Genomic DNA, 15,225 nt, shown 5'->3' on the forward strand with positions numbered 1-15,225 from the left:
TGTTCCACAAAAATTTCACGCATTTAAACTTAAAAACCAATGATTGAAAATATCAAGGCAATAACAAACTTCAGTTATTGTTTGCGGATTACAAAGGGAATTTCGTTATCGACTGCTAAAGATTCATATCGCAAAATTAATTCCGCAAAAATCATTTCAATATAGGTTGATTTAAAGCGCTCCTCCTGTACATATACAATTTAAGAAAAACGCGTTTAACGCTAATAATCATCAACTTGAAAGCCTTCTACTTACTTTTCAAATCTAGACTTTACCAATAAAATGGGAAGGTACTGTCAATCAGAACACAGAGAGAAGTTGTGACCTAAATGACAATAGATTTATTCATCCTTAACATCACAAGAAAACAAAAAGGGCTAAAGAAACGTCACACAAACATTTTTATTTGACAATCGCTTTCACTAAAGATAACTGAATTTGTACAAGTACACCAGTGTTGTTATTTCAAAGGAGATAAAAAGCCATTATATTATTAGTTACACAGGGTATCCTGTATAAAGCAAATATTTGTGAATATCTCAGCTGTGGATTATACGGGGTGGGGCAAATAAAAGTGGCCTACAGAACAGGGTTCCAGGGTACAAAGAAACAAGGCAGAGAAAAGAAAATACAGTACTAACCTGACTATAGCAGATAAAAGTGGCCACCATTCATCTAATGGTACTTTTCTGCTGTGCGGGCATGTTTCAGAATTTTTTTTTTATTTTTTTTTTAAGCTGTTCAAGACAGATCACGTCTGACGCCATTTTCGGTCTAAACGTTGGATGGCACTGTTTGTCGGCACTTTGTCATCATTAAACTTTTCAGGAAACAACTGACCACACCGTTTCCATGAATTTGTTGTTACGCAAATTTCCACAACGAACACCCGTTGCTCCACGGTGAGTATCATCGTCTCCTTTTCGCTGCTCCACTCCGACTGACACCACCCACGCTATGCTCTGAACAGGTGGTGGCACACAGGTGGTGTGCGCGTCACGACGTGTGGTCATATGCATACATTTACGTCCAATCGTATCCACTCGTCGGGTCAATTCTATTTCCCCCACCCTGTACTAACAAATAGCAGCGAAAAAAAAATGGTGCAAATGGCTCTGAGCACTATGGGACTTAACATCTGTGGTCATCAGTCCCCTAGAACTTAGAACTACTTAAACCTAACTAACCTAAGGACATCACACACATCCATGCCCGAGGCAGGATTCGAACCTGCGACCGTAGCGATCAAAAGGTTCCACACTGAAGCGCCTAGAACCGCACGGCCACACCGGCCGGCAAATAGCTGCACTATTAAATATTTGTTTCATTGGGACAATATAAACTTTTAAAATTACTGAAAAAACTGCGGCTGCTAAACTCTGTTCATTCAATATGTTTTCAGAAGATTTTATGTTGTGTAACATTATTTGTAATTGTTCTAGTAGATCAAGCTTTTTACCATGGTTTTCTGTGTGGTGTACAGTTAGGCTGTTGTGGATGTCACGTAGTCTGTGTCTGTTAAGGTACGTGTTGTTGGCTACTGTGGATTTGTCATAGTGGTTAAGTCTAAAAGCAAGAGTAGGTTCTTTGTATCGTCCGTGAAAAGTTCTTCTTGTTATAAAAAATGCATGGCAATGGTTACATTGTAATTTATATATTACTATGTCCCGTTATTGGGGGGTTTTGTTTATGGTGTGAAGTCAGTGATCTTTGTGGTTTATGGAGAATGCTATTTTAATATTGGTATTTCTAAATAACTAGGAAATGTTTTGTGCTACTTAGCCTAAATAGGGAACGCTTGCGAAAAAATGTGTTGTGTGAGTTGTTACTCTTGTAGTTTTGCTTGTATTTTGTTGGACAGTTTGTCTATTGACTTTACTGAATATACTGAATACCCATTTTTACTGCAGTTGTTTTTATCATATCAATTTCTCGTGTTAATGTTTTGGGTTTCAAAGGTAACGTGTGTGCCCTGCATCTAAAAGGAGCACCCTTGTGTGTGTTTCGATGTGTGATGATTCATGTATTGTGACAGCAGTGTAAGTTGGCTTCCTGTAAATCTAAAAATTATGTTCTTGTTGTTCAGTAACAATTGTAAGGTCTAAGAAATTTATGGACTGATTTGTTTCGTGTTCAGTTATGAACGTTATTCTATACTGGAGAAAACTGAATAATGTAAGAAGCTCATCAAGTACATCTTTTGTGCCTTCAGATAGGGGTAGAGTGTCATCAACATATCTCCTGTAAAATACAATTTGTTCGGCAAGGTTATTCTTCTTCAAAAAATTTATTTTCTAGGTAAACTAAGCCAAACTAAACTCCGTCGAACAAGCTTTGAAGACCCAAGGTACCGACCGACCGCCATGTCATCCTCAGCCCACAGGCGTCACTGGATGGAGATATCGAGGGGCATGTGGTCAGCACACCGCTCTCCCGGCGTTGTCAGTTTTCGTGGCCGTATTTTCTCAGTGGTTGGAAAATTAGAAAGTTTGTGGTAAAATCTTATGGGACTAAGCTGCTGAAGTCATCGGTCCCTAGGCTTACGCAATACTTAATCTGACTTAAACTATCTTCATCTGAGGACAACACACACACATACCCGAGAGAGGACTCGAATCTACGACGGGGGTAGCTGCGCGAGCCGTGACAAGACGCCCCAGACAGCACAGCTATCCCGCGCGACTCTCAGTTGTTGCTGAATATGTTAGCCAGAATGCTTGACATATTGTTACCCATAGCTAAGATAAAATTACTCCCAGAGTTTGCCGGTTAAAATACACTGAAGCGCCAAAAAAACTAGTATAGGCATGCGTATTCTAATAAAGGCATGTGTAAACAGGCAGAATACAGCGTTGCGGTCGGCAAAGCCTATACAAGACAACAAGTGTCTGGCGCAGTTGTTAGATCCGTTACTGCTGCTACAATGACAGGTTATCAAGACTTAAATGAGATTGAACGTGGTGTTACAGTCGGCGCATGAGCGATGGGGCACAGAATTTCCGAGGTAGAGATGAAGTGGGAATTTTTCCATACGACCATTGCACGAGTGCATCGTGAATATCGGGAATCCGGTAAAACGTCAGTCAAATCTCCGACATCTCTGCGGGCGGAAAAAGATCCTGCAAGACCGGGACCAACGACGACTGAAGACAATCGTCAACATGATAGGAGTGCCACCTTTCCTCAGATTGCTGCAGATTTCAATGCTGGGCCATTAAGTGTCAGTGTGCGAACCATTCAACGAAACATCATCGACATGGGCTTTCGGAGCCAAAGGTCCACTCGTGTACCCTTGACGACTGCACGACACAAGCTTTACGTCTTGCCTGGGCTGGTCAAGACTGACGTCGGACTCTTGACGACTGGAAGCATTTTACCTGGTCGGATGAGTCTCGTTTCAAATTGTATCGAGCGGATGAGCGTGTCGGGTATGGAGATAACATCATGAGCATGTCAGAAGGGTACTGTTGAAGCTGATGAAGGCTCTGTAATGGTGTGGGGCATGTGAAGTTGGAGTGATATGGGACCCCTGATATGTCTAAATACGACTCTGACATGTATCACGTACTTTAGCATCTTGTCTGATCACCCGCATTCATTCATGTCCATTGTGCATTCCAACGGACTTGGACGATTCCAGCAGGACCATGCGATACCCTACATATCCAGAATTTCTACATAGTGGCTCCAGCAACAAGCTTCTGACTTTAAACACTTCCGCTGGCCACCATAACTTCTTAGACACGAACATTATTGAGCATGTCAGGGATGCTTTGCAACGTGCTGCTCACAAGAGATCTCCGCCCCCTCGTACTCTTACGGAGTTATGAACGGCCCTGCCGGATTCATGGTGTCAGTTCCTTCCAGGACTACTTCAGAGTCCATGCCACGTTGTGTTGCGGCACTTCTGTGTGCTCGCGGAGGCTCTACATGATTTCTTTTGTGTCCTCTACTGCATGCTCAATATACAGATTGAATTACGTGGGGGATACGCTTCCCTTGAAAATTCTTATTTTCTGAGTGGTTGATGAATATTTTAGCCAGAAGGCTTGACATGTTGTTACCCATAGCTAAGATTAACTTCCAGAGTTTGTCGGTTTGAATACACACATAAAAAAAGTTTTGCATCATCTCGGTTCCGAGAGTTCTGGGAAATTGGAATAGAGATCAACATAAACATCATTTCCGCCCTTTTTATTGCTCATGAAAACCACACATTGAGTGTAGTAACACCACACAGAGAGACCTTCAGAGATGGTGGTCAAGATTGCTGTACACACTGCAGCTTCTAATACCCAGTGGCATGTCCTCTTGCATTGATGCATGCCTGTATTGGTCGTGGCATACTATCCACAATTTCATCAAGGCAATGTTGGTACAGATTGTCCCACTCTTCAACGGCGATTCGGCGTAGATCCCTCAGAGTGGTTGGTAGGTCACGTCTTCCATAAACAGCCCTTTTGAATCTGTCCCAGGCACGTTCGATACGGTTCATGTCTGGAGAACATGCTGGCCACTCTAGTCGAGCGATGTCGTTATCCTGAAGGAAGTCATTCACAGTATATTCACGAATTGTCATCCATGAAGACGACTGCCTCGAGAATATGCTGCCGATATGGTTGCACTATCGATCGGAGGTTGGCATTCACGTATCGTAAAGCAGTTACGGGGCCTTCCATGGCCACCAGCGGCGTACGTCGGCCCCACATAATGCCACTTCAAAACAGTAGGCAATCTCCATCTTACTGCACTCGCTGGACAGTGTGTCTAAGGCGTTCAGTCTGACCGGGTTGCCTGCAAAACACATCCCCGACGATTGTCTGGTTAAAGGCATATGCGACACTCATCGGTGAAGAGAATGTGATGCGAATCCCGAGCGGTCCATTCGGCATTTTGCAGGGCCCATCTGTATCGCGCTGCATAGTGTCGTGGTTGCAAAGATGGACCTGGCCATGGACGTCGGGAGCGAAGTTTTACATCATGCAGCCTATTGCACACAGTTTAAGTCGTAACGCGACATCCTGTGCCTGCACGAAAAGCATTATTCGACACGGTGGCGTTGCTGTCGGGGTTCCTCCGAGCCATAATGCGTAGGTAATGGTCATCCACTGTAGTAGTAGCCCTTTGGCGGCCTGAGCGAGGCATGTCATCGACAGTTCTTGTCTCGCTGTATCTGCTCCATGTCAGAACCTCATTTTTTGTTCACTCCGAGACGCCTGGACACTTCCCTTGTTGAGAGCCGTTGTTGTTGTTGTGGTCTTCAATTCTGAGACTGGTTTGATGCAGCTCTCCACGCTACTCTATCCTGTGAAAGCTTCTTCATCTTCCACTACCTACTGCAGCCTTCATCCTTCTGAATCTGCTTAGTGTATGCATCTCTTGGTCTCCCGCTACGATTTTTACCCTCCACGCTGCCCTCCAGTACTAAATTGGTGATCCCTTGATGCCTCAGAACATGTCCTACCAACCGATCCGTTCTTCTAGTCAACTTGTGCCACAAACTCCTCTTCTCCCCAATTCTATTCAATACCTCCTCATGTAATCTACCCATCTAATCTTCAGCATTCTTCTGTAGCACCACATTTCGAAAGCTTCTATTTTCTTCTTGTCTAAACTATTTATCGACCATGTTTCACATCCATACATGGCTACACTACATACAAATACTTTCAAGAACGATTTACTGACAGTTAAATCTATACTCGATGTTAACAAATTTCTCTTCTTCAGAAACGCTTTCCTTGCCATTGCCAGTCTACATTTTATATCCTCTCTACTTCGACCATCATCGGTTATTTTGCTCCCTAAATAGCAAAACTCCTTCACTACTTTAAGTGTCTCATTTCCTAATCTAATTCCCTCAGCATTACCCGACTTAATTCGACTACATTCCATTATCCTCGTTTTGCTTTTGTTGATTTTCACAATGTCATCGGCGAACCTTAATGTCTTTATTTGAGAGCCCTTCCACGAACATGACCTCGTTGTCGACCAGGATGCGATCGAACCGCAGTATTGACCGTGTAGGCACGGTTGAACTACAGACAACACGAGCCGTTTACCTTCTTCCTGGTGGAGTGATTGAAAGTAATCGGCTGTCGGACCCCCTCCGCCTAATAGTCGCTGCTCATGCATGGCTGTTTACATCTTTGGGCTCGTTTAGTGACACATTCAGCGTCTGTCTTCAGGAGGTCTGGGAACTGTGGTGATGCAAAACTTTTTTTGATATGTGTAATCGTCACCCCGTATTTAGAGATTTCCATCTCCTTGTTGTGATGGTCTGCCGACGTGTTGTAAACACGACGGCGAGCTGAGGGCCAGTGACCGCGGCAGCCACGCCCGCTCACCTTGGCCTGCTGGGCAGAAGAGCGGCGCCCCGTTACGTGGCGTGCTGACGTCACAGGCAGATGGCCGCGGCGTTCGCTTTCGCCGGCCCTTGGCCGTGGCGCGGCCGCCGTGTCGTAATAACCGCTTTCACCTGCCTCTCTTCACTTCCCAGACCCGAGACCGCACTCTCGCAAAAACACCCGCCTCGCGTCGGAAAGTGCGAGCGTAAACACGCGTTACAAACGCTCAGCGGCGACGTGTGAAACGGCAATAAGTTACGAAACATTTTTGTTAGGTCTTTCCCCACATCTTGGGGGAAAGTGGAGTAAAGTGGCCACTGACGGAAGCTGAATTTTCACCAGACCATGGTTACTGATGGAAGCTTCCCGCTTACACACTTTAAAACTGCGTATTATAATGTATCACACGACGTATTTCAATCCTTCCAGACCTGAATTTTTTCTGGAGAAAGGAAAATTTTTCTTTATGTGGTAATGATCTTAGTGATATTTCAACGATTTTAGATGTATGATTTATACAAAAATATGTACACATTTTCAAAACATACTTTGTAAAAAGATTCTAAATTTGTGGTAAGGGCTATGGGACCAAACTGATTAACTGCTGAGGTCATCGATCCCTAGACTTACACAGTAATGAAACAAACTTAAACTAGAATGAAATTTACTGGCAGATTAAAACTGTGTGCCGGACCGAGACTCGAACTCGGGACCTTTGCCTTTAGCGGGCAAGTGCTGTAACATCTGAGCCCCCCAAGCACGACTCACGACCCGTCCTCAACGCCAGTACCTCGTTTCCTACCTTCCAAACTTTACAGAAGCTCTCCTGCGAACCTTGCTAAGGACAGCACACACACACCCATGCCCGATGGAGGAATGGAGGTCTCGAACCTCCGACGGGGGGGAAGGGAGCCGCACGAACCGTGACAAGAGGCCCTACACCGCACGGCTACCCCGCGCGGCCGAACTTTGTACACTTGGCTTCATTTTATAGGCAAAAGTAACTAATTACTAAATATTTTACAGTGTAATAAATAGTAAAGTGATCATTCAGTAATTACCATGCAAAACAACAATAACAATATTCAATTATCCAGTGGAACACAGCAAACCAACCATATCTGTGTATTCTGGTGATAACGGGCTACTATGCACTGCTACATTGGCTTGCTGATATTTTTATGTTCATGCCCAACAGTTGGCAGCATTTGAACGTGACGAAAAGGTCGAACATTCACAAATCTGCATCTCAGGTTTCCACTGGGAAAAAAGACTCCTGTTGCAGTTAAGACAGCCCGGCCGTTGTTACCGAGCGGTTCTAGGCGCTTCAATCCGGAACCGCGCGACCACTACGGTCGCAGGTTCGAATCCCGCCTCGGGCATGGATGTGTGTGATGTTCTTAGGTTGGTTAGGTTTAAGTAGTTCTAAGTTCTAGGGGACTGATGACCTCAGATGTTAAGTCCCATAGTGCTCAGAGCCATTTGAACCATTTTTTTGCAGTTAAGACAGAGTAAAAATTAATGTACTCAATTGTAGCTAGAAGGTCTGAAAGGTTTAAGTGAAAAATAAAGCAGTATAGTTAGTTGTTTATTGCTTATCTATTTAGTCTCACCAGATTACGGCCTTAAGGTCCTCTCTTACATCTGACCAAGAGCAATACATACGAGACATATTACGAAATCTTCTCAGTTACAGTAATAATGACAATGTAATAATGACAACAGTAATAACTGACATTAATAATGATGATGTAGACCAGTTTAGCGCGTTTGAAGCCAAGTTTAGTATTATCAGAAACGGAAAGGATAAAGGAAGAGCAGGAGACTGAAACGATAGTGACAGTGGCTGCTAGGAAAGAACAGAAAACAAATGGAAACCTCTGCCGACAAGGAGTGGGGAAAAGTTGTGGGGTAAGGGGCTGAACATAATGTAGGAGAGATGACTATTGTGACACAGGGTGGACCATTAACTGACTTTTCAAGTATGGAAGGCATTTAATTTTCCTGATATTCTGAGGAAGATTGTTCCAAAGTCGGGATCCTGATACCTAAAATGATTTATAAAACGTGGAACTGCTGTGTGATGGTACACAGAGAATTTTCTTTTGTTGAGAACGAGTATTTTGGCTGTTCTGTTCAGATAGCAGAATAAAAGTTGAAGGCAAACAAGAGGAGACAATAGCGCGAATGTAGAGTATAATGGTCTGTACTCTTATCGCCACGTAACCGCGACAATTGTTCGTAGCCTGGTGTGCTATGGTCGAAATTGCGTACGTCATAAATGTATCGTACCGAAGCATCCGGCCTGTGTGAGCTTTCGTACGTTAGTCCTTGAATAATGGCCTCACCATAGTCAAATAAGGGGAGTGGAATGAGATTTTCACTCTGCAGCGGAGTGTGTGCTGATATGAAACTTCCTGGCAGATTAAAACTGTGTGCCGGACCGAGACTCGAACTCGGGACCTTTGCCTTTCGCGGGCAAGTGCTCTACCTACTGAGCTACCCAAGCACAACTCACGCCCCCTCCTCACAGCCTTACTTCTGCCAGTACCTCGTCTCCTACCTTCCAAACTTTACAGAAGCTCTTCTGCAAACCTTGCAGAACTAGCACTCCTGAAAGCCATGTCTCCGCAATATCCTTTCTTTCAGGAGTGCTAGTTCTGCAGGGTTTGCAGAAGAGCTTCTGTAAAGTTTGGAAGGTAGGAGACGAGGTACTGGCAGAAGTAAGGCTGTGAGGACGGGGCGTGAGTCGTGGTTGGGTAGCTCAGTTGGTAGAGCACTTGCCCGCGAAAGGGAAAGGTCCCGAGTTCGAGTCTCGGTCCGGCACACAGTTTTAATCTGCCAGGAAGTTTCAAATATCGGGGGTGTTAGTCCCTCTATGAGATTTTTCTTAAGCTCGAAAGGAAAAATTTAATTCTATTTCTGTGGTGAGTGTAGCACTGCTAGTTTGTGGAAAAGATTATTGTCAGCTAGTCAACTTTGTTCACTTGCTCAGAGCTGAGAGAAAGACCACCCCACTATCCCGTGTCATGAATTAACAATCAACTGATTAAACTATTTCATTTTTATAGAAATTCTCTATTAACATTCAATCCTTTTTAAATCATTGTTCAATTTGTTAAGCACGGTATTGTTCAGAGTGATGTTATGTTTGAAGATCACATGAAGTTTTACTCTATCACCTTACAGACTGTAGTTGTGTGTTCAGTCCAGTGTGTAAGTGATGGTCCAGAATTATTCCCAATTTCTTTGCAGAAGAAGAAAAGATTATTTCATTACCGGTTACGGTTAATGGTGGAAGAGATTCTCTGAACTGAGGGGTAACAAGTCTTTTGGGAGCGACTGAGATTGCTTGCATTTTAGATGCATTACTTTACAAACCTGTGTTCTAGTCCCACACTTACAGGGCAAGTAAACCTGGACGCTGGATGGCTGTGCACAGGTTTCTTGGACTTGCACTTGATGTCGTTACCGCATAGGTGCCATTTTCAGTGGGAGAGGATGGTTGACGCAACATTAACACATAATGAGAAGGGAAATTGACCCAATACTGAACCTTGTGGGACCCCTGATCCTACATTCCTCCATTGTGACCCTTCTTTTCTAACCATTACACACCGTTGGCAAAATGGCAGGTATGAATGGAATCATTGTACAGAACATGAAGAAAAATCTTTACTTGTAGGAAATTATTTACGTTTTCTAAAGGCTTCGATAGTGACCACTTTTCGCTACCCAAGGATCTCACGTTTGTTGTTCTGATTTCTGGACGTATTTGCTAGGCATATTGATGCCCCAGTCTACCGATGGACAAACAGCAGCCCGTGGTGTGGACACGACCCACGAATGGTTTCAATCAGGACCGCAGAAGTAGTTAGTGGGAGGGCGGGCACACTAAGTGCCCCTCACACGTTCAATATTGTTATCAGTATAATGAAATCTAGGCAACACACAGCTTACCACCAGACTGGACATCTGCACTAATACATCCACTACAAAAAAAGAAAGAAAACAGATCCTAGCAAATATGGGGGTATCTCCCTCTTACCAGTGACCTATAAGATCTTGTCAAAGGCACTTTTAAAAAGAGCAGAAGAAATACTTGACAAACAGCTAGGAGAGTATCAGGCTGGATTTAGGAAGGGAAGGTCATGTGCAGAACAAATATTAAACTTATAGAACATAGCAGAAATGAGGAAAATCAGGAACTTAAAATATGTAATTTTAAAAAAGCCTAAGATTCAATTGACAGAAATACGTTGCTTAATATCTTAAAAGAATTGGGTCTCGATACTAAAACAACTGAAATAATTAAAGCAACTTTGGCAAATACAAAATCGAAAGTAAAATTTAGATGGGAGCTCTCCAAATCGTTTGAAATAAAGTCAAGTGTTCGACAGGGAGATGGTTTGTCACCTCTGCTTTTCAGTTGTGTGTTAGAGAAGGCAGTTCGAGAATGGAGGAAGGCCATCAATACAAAATGGATTCAACTAGGAAGAAATCCAAACAAAATCACAGTCTAAGGCCTAATCAAAATTTCGACTTACCTCACGTCTTGACAAAATCGTTCCGGATTTCTGGAAAGCCCAATAGCGAACAGGCAGTGACTAAGCTACATTTCTATTTTTTAAATAAAATTTTCAAACAATATTCGAACTGTTGCATACCATATGGTGCACTGTAATAATGAATAATGATAGGGGAATTAACTATTCTTATGAAATGATATTCTAAGACAACGATTTTACAATGAAGTATGTTTTTCAAAAGATAGAGTAAAACTTCATGTGATCTTCAAACATAACATCACTCTGAACAATACCGTGCTTAACAAATTGAACAGTGATTTAAAAAGGATTGAATGTTTATAGAGAATTTCTGTAAAAATGAAATAGTTTAATCAGTTGATTGTTAATTCATGATGTGGGATAGTGGGGTGGTCTTTCTCTCAGCTCTGAGCAAGTGAACAAACTTAACTAGCTGACAATAATCTTTTCCACAAACTAGCTGTGTAGTACTGCAATCTTACCTTAAACTTCTTCTCTTTCAAATAATAATATAATAATAATAATAATACGCAAAATTTATATTCTTCTTGTCATACCTCAAACTTCTTCTCTCTCAAAAAAAAATAACATTATGCAAAATTTATATTCTTCTCATCTTGCAGTATATACATCATATTCATCTTTGCTGTCCTCTACAATAAATCTTGCTTCATCTAACAGGTGCAATCACAAGTCAACACAGAACTACTGAATATGTCCATCACCTACTACGCATCAACTAAGACTGTAGAGTATATGCAGGATACAGTGGCCGAAGAGCGCTGGACGAGTTCATTTGCTTGTACAGAAGGGGATACCTGGAACTGTTTTCCACCTCTCGGATGGTCGACAATGACACAATCGAGGCCGGCCGTTGTGGCCGAGCGGTTCTAGGCGCTTCAATCTGGAACCGCGCTGCTGCTACGGTCGCAGGTTCGACTCTTGCCTTGGGCATGGATGTGTGTGATGTCCTTAGGTTGCTTAGGTTTAAGTAGTTCTAACTCTAGGGGACTGATGACCTCAGATGTTAAGTCCTAAAGTGCTCAGAGCCATCTGAACCATTTTTGAACAGAATCGAAGCGCACGCCCTGCAGTCTTTATCACACGATGTCACAGAAACTATTCACCTAAAAGTAATTTTTGCTTTACTTATGGCTTTATACACTAAAGAGCGAAAGAAACTGGTACACCTGCCTAATATCGCATAGGGCCCTCAAGAGCACGTAGAAGTGCAGGAACACGACGTGGCATGGACGCGACAAATATCTGAAGTAGTGCTGCAGGGAATTGACACCATGAATCCTGCAGGGCTGTCCATAGAGTACGAGTCATAAGAGTACTTCCCATATGACAAGAGTCATAAGAGTACTTCTGAACAACAGGTTGCAAGGCATCCCTGGTATTCTCAATAACGTACATGTCTGGGGATTTTGGCGGCCAGCGAAAGTGTTCTTCGAGCCACTCTGCAGCAATTTTGGACGTGTGGGGCGTCCCATTGTCCTGCTGGAATTGCCCAACTACGTCGAAATGCACAATGGACATGAATGGATGCAGATGATCAGACAGGATGCTTACGTATGTGTCACCTGTTGGACTCATATCTAGGCGTATCAGGGGATCCATATCAATCCACCTCCAAACTCCCCATACCGTTACAGAGCCTCCACCAGCTTGAACAGTCCCCTGCTGACATGCAGGGTCCATGGATTCATGACGTTGTCTCCATACCTGTACATGCCCACCCACTTGAAACAATTTGAAATGACACTCGGCCAACCAAGCAACATGTTTTCAGACATCAACAGCCCATTGTCGGTGTTGATGGGCCCAGATGAGGTATCAAGCTTTATGTCACCAAGGGTACACGAGTGGGCCTTTGGCTCTGAAAGCCCAAATCGATGACGTTTCGTTGAATGTCTCACACGTTGACATTTGTTGATGGCTCAGCGTTGAAATCTGCAGCAGTTTGCGAAACGGTTGCACTTCTGTCACGTTGAACGATTCTCTTCAGTCGTCATTGGCCCCATTCTTGAAAGATCTTTTTTCGGCCACAGCGACGTTGGAGATTTGATGTTTTACCAGATTCAAGGTTATAATGTGAAATGGTTGTATGGGAAAATCCCCACTTCATCGCTACCTTGGAGATGCTGTATCCCATCACTCGTGAGCCGACTATAACAAAAAATGGTTCAAATGGCTCTGAGCACTATGGGACGTAACTTCTGAGGTCATCAGTCCCCTAGAACGTAGAGCTACTTAAACCTAACTAACCTAAGGACATCACACACATCCATTCCCGACGAAGGATTCGAACCTGCGACTGTAGTGGTCGCGTGGGTCCAGACTCTAGCGCCTAGAACTGCTCGGCCACCCCATCCGGCCGACTATAACACCACGTTCAAACTCACTTAAATATTGATGGCCTGCCATTGTAGCAGCAGTAACAGATCTATCAACTGCGCCTGACAATTGTTGCCTCATATAGGCGTTGCCGACCGCAGCACCGTCTTCTGCCTGTTTACATATCTCTGTATTTCAATACACATGCCTGTATCACTTTCTTTGGCACTTCGGTGTAAATGTACCATTGCCTCTCTATTGTGCATGTACTATATTTCATCTCATCCATAGTTGCTTGTAAGAAAGGAGAAACATCTCGCACTTAATATTTAAATATCTACTAAACAGAATTCTTACTGATCTAATTTTGAAAGTTTTTTTTACAAATCTAGTAAATTTTATTTTACATAAATACGATGGTCAAATAGAGAAATTCATGGTTGTTCTACTTCATGATTATTGTAAAAGAAATAATTTTGGAGGTTGTAGTAAATTAAATAAAGTTGTACTAATCTGATTTATTACTAGATGTCATCGAACAGAAAGTGTTAGTGTTTGGAAACAATTACCTTATTACAGTATTGGAGATGATTATGAAATTTTTCAAAATAATGAAACTAAACCATTTGAAGAAATATTTCCTTTTTCTATCAAAGTGTTTGTGAAACAAAAAACAAAAACTAATGATAAAAATTGTTTCTTTTTTATACTGATTTATATGAGAAACCAAGAGACAGAAGAACAATTGGACATTGCAAACAGATTACAAACTCCAACATTTTTAAATAATATAAACTGAATTGAGCCTAACCATTTTTTGACTGTAGTAAAATCGAAAATATTAAAATTGTTAAAGATGGTCTAAGAATACATGGATTTGATGTAACTTTTTGCCTTTTTGTGAGTACCAAATGCAGACAAATAGAAATATTATAGAAGTTTATTTCCAAGTAAAAACCTATAGGATCACAAGTGAAAGAGAATCAATTACAAAAATTTAAGAATAGTAAACAAAATAATTTATCAAGAATGTCTCATTTTCAAGCTTGAGCAGCAGGATGGACAATAAATAGAACTATTGGTTTACAGCTAGGAATTAACGGATGTGTTCCATTGAGAGGATTATCTTACATTGAATTACCAGATAAAATAAAAAGTAAAAAGGCATGTATTAGTGTAAAAAATAAAGATCAAAATTGTTTTCTGTGTTCTATAAAATCTACATTATATCCGGCAGATAAAACTTCAGAAAGATTTACAAAATATAAAGATGTTGGTCTTGATCTTGAAATATTTGAATTTGCTGCAGTGGTTTAAAATATTCCAAAAATCGGAAGTAGAATTAAGTATCTATTAATGTTTAGTCATTTGATGAAAACTATCAAATATATCCATTTAAAATCATGAAATGTAAGTAAGAGAAACATACAAATCTCGTTTATTTCAAGAAATAAAACAATTCACACTATTATTATATAAAAATTTATCTTGACTTGTTTTGAGTCAAATTACTAAACAGGAAGAGGTAAAATTTATTTGTGATTTAAGTTTACTTCAACTCACTAGTAAAGAAAATGTAGATAACCACACAAAAAATTGTTAGTTAACAAACTGTTAATAGCAGAAGTACCAAAGGAAGGTTCATATGTTTGTTTTTCAAATTATCATCAAACACAAAAATTTCCTTTTTTTGTTTATGCTGATTTTGAAGGTTTGTTATTAAATATGGACAACAGTTAGGATACTCTATAAAATTCATATACAATAAAATATCAAAAACATAAGTGATTTCTGTTACTATATTATATACACAAACGAACATTATAAAATTCCTGTTGTTTGTAGAGGACTGAATGGTCAAGAGAAATTTTTAGAATGTATTAAAAAAGAGGTTGAAGTAATTGGAAGAATTTATTCTGAATTTGAAGAAATGAGACAATTAATACCTGAAGAACAATCAAGATACGCAAGATTGAAAAAATGTACATTGT

The sequence above is a fragment of the Schistocerca piceifrons genome, chromosome 9 (assembly GCF_021461385.2).
Source record: "Schistocerca piceifrons isolate TAMUIC-IGC-003096 chromosome 9, iqSchPice1.1, whole genome shotgun sequence".
Taxonomy (NCBI): domain Eukaryota; kingdom Metazoa; phylum Arthropoda; class Insecta; order Orthoptera; family Acrididae; genus Schistocerca; species Schistocerca piceifrons.